At 51.1% G+C, this 6256-nt stretch overlaps 1 protein-coding gene across 1 annotated transcript in view; it reads left to right on the forward strand.

Annotated features, from left to right (window-relative positions):
* LOC135509028 (ras-related protein Rab-31-like) overlaps positions 1-6256 on the forward strand; it is a 235218-nt gene that overhangs the window by 48426 nt on the left and 180536 nt on the right. The gene's annotated exons all lie outside the window — the stretch shown is intronic.

The raw sequence follows: 6256 nt of genomic DNA on the forward strand, positions 1-6256 counted from the left end.
ATACATCACAATGTAGCCGACATCTTAGTTTGCTGACGAATATCTAGATGAATATTGTTAATTGTTTGCTAATATAAACATCTATTCACCGGACCTAGCTCGGCCTTGTCCCCCCCCCCAGGCTAATTGACCGGACCTAGCTCGGCCTTGTCCCCCCCCCAGGCTAATTGACCGGACCTAGCTCGGCCTTGTCCCCCCCCCAGGCTAATTGACCGGACCTAGCTCGGCCTTATCCCCCCAGGCTAATTGACCGGACCTAGCTCGGCCTTGTTCCCACCCCCCCAGGCTAATTGACCGGACCTAGCTCGGCCTTGTTCCCCCCCCAGGCTAATTGACCGGACCTAGCTCGGCCTTGTTCCCCCCCCCCCCAGGCTAATTGACCGGACCTAGCTCGGCCTTGTCCCCCCCAGGGTAATTGACCGGACCTAGCTCGGCCTTGTTCCCCCCCCCCAGGCTAATTGACCGGACCTAGCTCGGCCTTGTCCCCCACCCCCAGGCTAATTGACCGGACCTAGCTCGGCCTTGTCCCCCACCCCCAGGCTGATTGACCGGACCTAGCTCGGCCTTGCCCCCCCCCCCCCCAGGCTGATTGACCGGACCTAGCTCGGCCTTGTCCCCCCAGGCTGATTGACCGGACCTAGCTCGGCCTTGCCCCCCCCCCCCAGGCTGATTGACCGGACCAAGCTCGGCCTTATCCCCCCAGGCTAATTGACCGGACCTAGCTCGGCCTTGTTCCCCCCCCCCAGGCTAATTGACCGGACCTAGCTCGGCCTTGTCCCCCCCCAGGCTAATTGACCGGACCTAGCTCGGCCTTATCCCCCCAGGCTAATTGACCGGACCTAGCTCGGCCTTGTTCCCCCCAGGCTAATTGACCGGACCTAGCTCGGCCTTGTCCCCCCCAGGCTAATTGACCGGACCTAGCTCGGCCTTATCCCCCCAGGCTAATTGACCGGACCTAGCTCGGCCATGTCCCCCACCCCCAGGCTGATTGACCGGACCTAGCTCGGCCTTGTTCCCCCCCCCTCAAGCTAATTGACCGGACCTAGCTCGGCCTTGTCCCCCCAGGCTAATTGACCGGACCTAGCTCGGCCATGTCCCCCACCCCCAGGCTGATTGACCGGACCTAGCTCGTTCTTGCCCCCCCCAGGCTGATTGACCGGACCTAGCTCGGCCTTGTCCCCCCCAGGCTGATTGACCGGACCTAGCTCGGCCTTGTCCCCCCTCCCCCCAGGCTAATTGACCGGACCTAGCTCGGCCTTGTCCCCCCCCCCAGGCTGATTGACCGGACCTAGCTCGGCCTTGCCCCCCCCAGGCTGATTGACCGGACCTAGCTCGGCCTTGTCCCCCCCCCCCAGGCTAATTGACCGGACCTAGCTCGGCCTTGTCCCCCCCCCCCCAGGCTGATTGACCGGACCTAGCTCGGCCTTGCCCCCCCCCCCCAGGCTGATTGACCGGACCTAGCTCGGCCTTGTCCCCCCCCAGGCTAATTGACCGGACCTAGCTCGGCCTTGTCCCCCCCCCAGGCTAATTGACCGGACCTAGCTCGGCCATGTCCCCCACCCCCAGGCTGATTGACCGGACCTAGCTCGGCCTTGCCCCCCCCCCCAGGCTGATTGACCGGACCTAGCTCGGCCTTGTCCCCCCAGGCTGATTGACCGGACCTAGCTCGGCCTTGTCCCCCCTCCCCCCCCCAGGCTAATTGACCGGACCTAGCTCGGCCTTGTCCCCCCCCCCCCAGGCTGATTGACCGGACCTAGCTCGGCCTTGCCCCCCCCAGGCTGATTGACCGGACCTAGCTCGGCCTTGTCCCCCCCCCCCCCAGGCTAATTGACCGGACCTAGCTCGGCCTTGTCCCCCCCCAGGCTAATTGACCGGACCTAGCTCGGCCTTGTCCCCCCCAGGCTAATTGACCGGACCTAGCTCGGCCTTGTCCCCCCAGGCTGATTGACCGGACCTAGCTCGGCCTTGCCCCCCAGGCTGATTGACCGGACCTAGCTCGGCCTTGTCCCCCCAGGCTGATTGACCGGACCTAGCTCGGCCATGTCCCCCCCCCCCCCCCCAGGCTAATTGACCGGACCTAGCTCGGCCTTATCCCCCCAGGCTAATTGACCGGACCTAGCTCGGCCTTGTTCCCCCCCCAGGCTAATTGACCGGACCTAGCTCGGCCTTGTTCCCCCCCCCCAGGCTAATTGACCGGACCTAGCTTGGCCTTGTCCTCCCCCTTTTTCCACATTTTGTTACGTTAAAGCCTGACTCTAAAATGTATATTTCGCTCATCAGTCGACACACAATACCTCATTATGATGTTTGGCTGGGGAGGCTGTCATTGTAAATACGAATTTTGTTCTTAACGGATTTGCCTAGTTAAATAAAAGTTCAAATCCCACTGTGGATAATTGCGTAGGGGCAAAAAAAAGTAAATATTACTCCACATTTAAGGACACCTCTTTCCATGACGGACTGACCAGGTGAAAGCTATGGTCCCTTATTGATGTTACTTTCAAATCAGTGATGATGGAGAGGAGACGTGTTAAAGAAGGATTTTTAAGCCTTGAGACATGGATTGTGTATGTGTGTCATTCAGAGGGTGAATATTTAAGTGCCTGTGAGCAAGTTATGTCAGAAGGTGCCAGGAGCACCGGTTTGTGTCAAGAACTGCAACGCTGATGGTTTTTTCACATCTCAAAAGTTTCCTGTGTGTATCCAGAATGATTCACCACCCGAAGGACATCCAGCCAACTGGACGCAACTGTGGGGAAGCATCGGCGTCAACATGGACCAGCATCCCTGTGCAAAGGCTTTCAACACATTCTAGAGGGACTCTGAAACCACTGAGCCTCAGCAATAAGGTTTCCTGGTTACCAGGTAACCTATTCTGTGGAAGCCCATTCATCAATCGAGTATCACCGTTTTTATCAACCAAATATCTTGTTGGTGTTCATTTAGGGTGAGATCAAGGCCTGTGTTCATAAAATGTCTGGGTAGGAGTACTGATCTCGGACCAGTTTGTTCTTTAAGATCTTAACACAAGCTTTGACCTAATAACATGGCCAGTGATGGGGAAAAAGTACTCCATTGTCATACTTGAGTAAAAGTAAATAGAAAATGATGCAAATAAAATACTACTAGAGTAGAAGTCTAAAAGTATTTGGTGTAAGTAGGCCCGTGCTCCAGCAGGTACAGTGCCTTGCGAAAGTATTCGGCCCCCTTGAACTTTGCAACCTTTTGCCACATTTCAGACTTCAAACATAAAGATATAAAACTATTTATTTTGAGAAGAATCAACAAGTGGGACACAATCATGAAGTGGAATGACATTTATTGGATATTTCAAACTTTTTTAACAAATCAAAAACTGAAAAATTGTGCGTGCAAAATTATTCAGCCCCTTTACTTTCAGTGCAGCAAACTCTCTCCAGAAGTTCAGTGAGGATCTCTGAATGATCCAATGTTGACCTAAATTACTAATGATGATAAATACAATCCACCTGTGTGTAATCAAGTCTCCGTATAAATGCACCTGCACTGTGATAGTCTCAGAGGTCCGTTAAAAGCGCAGAGAGCATCATGAAGAACAAGGAACACACCAGGCAGGTCCGAGATACTGTTGTGAAGAAGTTTAAAGCTGGATTTGGATACAAAAAGATTTCCCAAGCTTTAAACATCCCAAGGAGCACTGTGCAAGCGATAATATTGAAATGGAAGGAGTATCAGACCACTGCAAATCTACCAAGACCTGGCCGTCCCTCTAAACTTTCAGCTCATACAAGGAGAAGACAGATCAGAGATGCAGCCAAGAGGCCCATGATCACTCTGGATGAACTGCAGAGATCTACAGCTGAGGTGGGAGACTCTGTCCATAGGACAACAATCAGTTGTATATTGCACAAATCTGGCCTTTATGGAAGAGTGGCAAGAAGAAAGCCATTTCTTAAAGATATCCATAAAAAGTGTCGTTTAAAGTTTGCCACAAGCCACCTGGGAGACACACCAAACATGTGGAAGAAGGTGCTCTGGTCAGATGAAACCAAAATTGAACTTTTTGGCAACAATGCAAAACGTTATGTTTGGCGTAAAAGCAACACAGCTCATCACCCTGACCACACATCCCCCACTGTCAAACATGGTGGTGGCAGCATCATGGTTTGGGCCTGCTTTTCTTCAGCAGGGACAGGGAAGATGGTTAAAATTGATGGGAAGACGGATGGAGCCAAATACAGGACCATTCTGGAAGAAAACCTGATGGAGTCTGCAAAAGACCTGAGACTGGGACGGAGATTTGTCTTCCAACAAGACAATGATCCAAAACATAAAGCAAAATCTACAATGGAATGGTTCAAAAATAAACATATCCAGGTGTTAGAATGGTACTCGGCTCCCAATGACTGGAATGAACTGCAAAAATCATTGAAGCTTATATCTCCCTCTCTAACTTTAAGTGTCAGAGCAGCTTACCGATCATTGCACCTGTACACAGCCCATCTGTAAATAGCCCACCCAACTACCCCAGTATCGCTACTTGCACATCATCATCTGCACATCTATCACTCCAGTGTTAATGCTAAATTGTAATTATCTTTGTCTCTAAGGCAATAAATAGGCCATACCTCCCTACCTTGCCTACCTCTCTACATTTGCACACACTGTACATAGATTTTTCTATTGTGTTATTGACTGTACGTTTGGTTGTGTAACTGTTGTTTGTGTCTCACTGCTTTGCTTTATCTTGGCCACGAATAATTTTAAATTCCGTATATTAAGCAAAACAGACGGCACAATTATTTTTGTTTTACGGATGGCACACTCCAACACTCAGACGACATTTAAAAACAAAGCATTTGTGTTTAGTGAGTCCTCCAGATCGGAGGCTAAAAGGGATGGCCAGGGATGTTCTCTGTTTAGTGAGTCCTCCAGATCAGAGACAGTAGGGATGACCAGGGATGTTCTCTGTTTAGTGAGTCCTCCAGATCAGAGACAGCAGGGACGACCAGGGATGTTCTCTGTTTAGTGAGTCCTCCAGATCAGAGACAGTAGGGATGACCAGGGATGTTCTCTGTTTAGTGAGTCCTCCAGATCAGAGGCAGTAGGGATGACCAGGGATGTTCTCTGTTTAGTGAGTCCTCCAGATCAGAGGCAGTAGGGATGACCAGGGATGTTCTCTGTTTAGTGAGTCCTCCAGATCAGAGACAGCAGGGACGACCATGGATGTTCTCTGTTTAGTGAGTCCTCCAGATCAGCGGAAGTAGGGATGACCAGGGATGTTCTCTGTTTAGTGAGTCCTCCAGATCAGAGACAGTAGGGATTACCAGGGATGTTCTCTGTTTAGTGAGTCCTCCAGATCAGAGGCAGTAGAGATGACCAGGGATGATCTCTGGATAAGTGTGCTGTAGATGGCTTGAACTGGCCCAGCTGTCTCTAGCTACCCTATCCAATTGGTCTCATAGAAATATAATGGCAATGCTACCCTCTCATCATTCCAGGGCTAGTGTGCGGGTGCTGGCTTTAGCTCTAACCAAGCAGAAACATACCCGAGTCCTGACATTCTGGATCGGGGCTCTCTAACCCTGTTCCTACCCTCCTGTAGGTTTTTACAGGATCTACCCTCCTGTAGAGAGACCCTCCTACAGGAACAGAGTTGGAGTTAAAACCTACAGGAGGGTATCTCTCCAGGAACAGGGTTGGAGTTAACCTACAGGAGGGTCTCTCTCCAGGAACAGGGTTAGAGTTAAAACCTACAGGAGGGTCTCTCTCCAGGAACAGGGTTAGAGTTAAAACCTACAGGAGGGTCTCTCTCCAGGAACAGGGTTGGAGTTAAAACCTACAGGAGGGTCTCTCTCCAGGAACAGGGTTGGAGTTAACCTCCAGGAACAAAATCCTCCTATGGGTATCACTTTTCTTTTTTGTCGTATAAATAAACTTATTTGAGTAGACATTTTAACCCCCGTACATGTCTTGGTAAAAACAATAGGATAAATACACTTTCCATTTTTACTTGTTTTAATCAACTCCGCACTTCAGAAAATCTAGCCTAGTGGTTAGAGTGTTGGGTCAGTAACCAGCAGGTAGCCTAGTGGCTAGAGCGTTGGGTCAGTAACCAGCAGGTAGCCTAGTGGTTAGAGCGTTGGACTAGTAACCAGCAGGTAGCCTAGTGGTTCGAGTGTTGGACTAGTAACCAGCAGGTAGCCTAGTGGTTAGTGTTGGACTAGTAACCAGCAGGTAGCCTAGTGGTTCGAGTGTTGGACTAGTAACCAGCAGG

Source organism: Oncorhynchus masou, chromosome 3, assembly GCF_036934945.1.
Source record: "Oncorhynchus masou masou isolate Uvic2021 chromosome 3, UVic_Omas_1.1, whole genome shotgun sequence".
In the NCBI taxonomy this organism is placed as follows: Eukaryota; Metazoa; Chordata; class Actinopteri; order Salmoniformes; family Salmonidae; genus Oncorhynchus; species Oncorhynchus masou.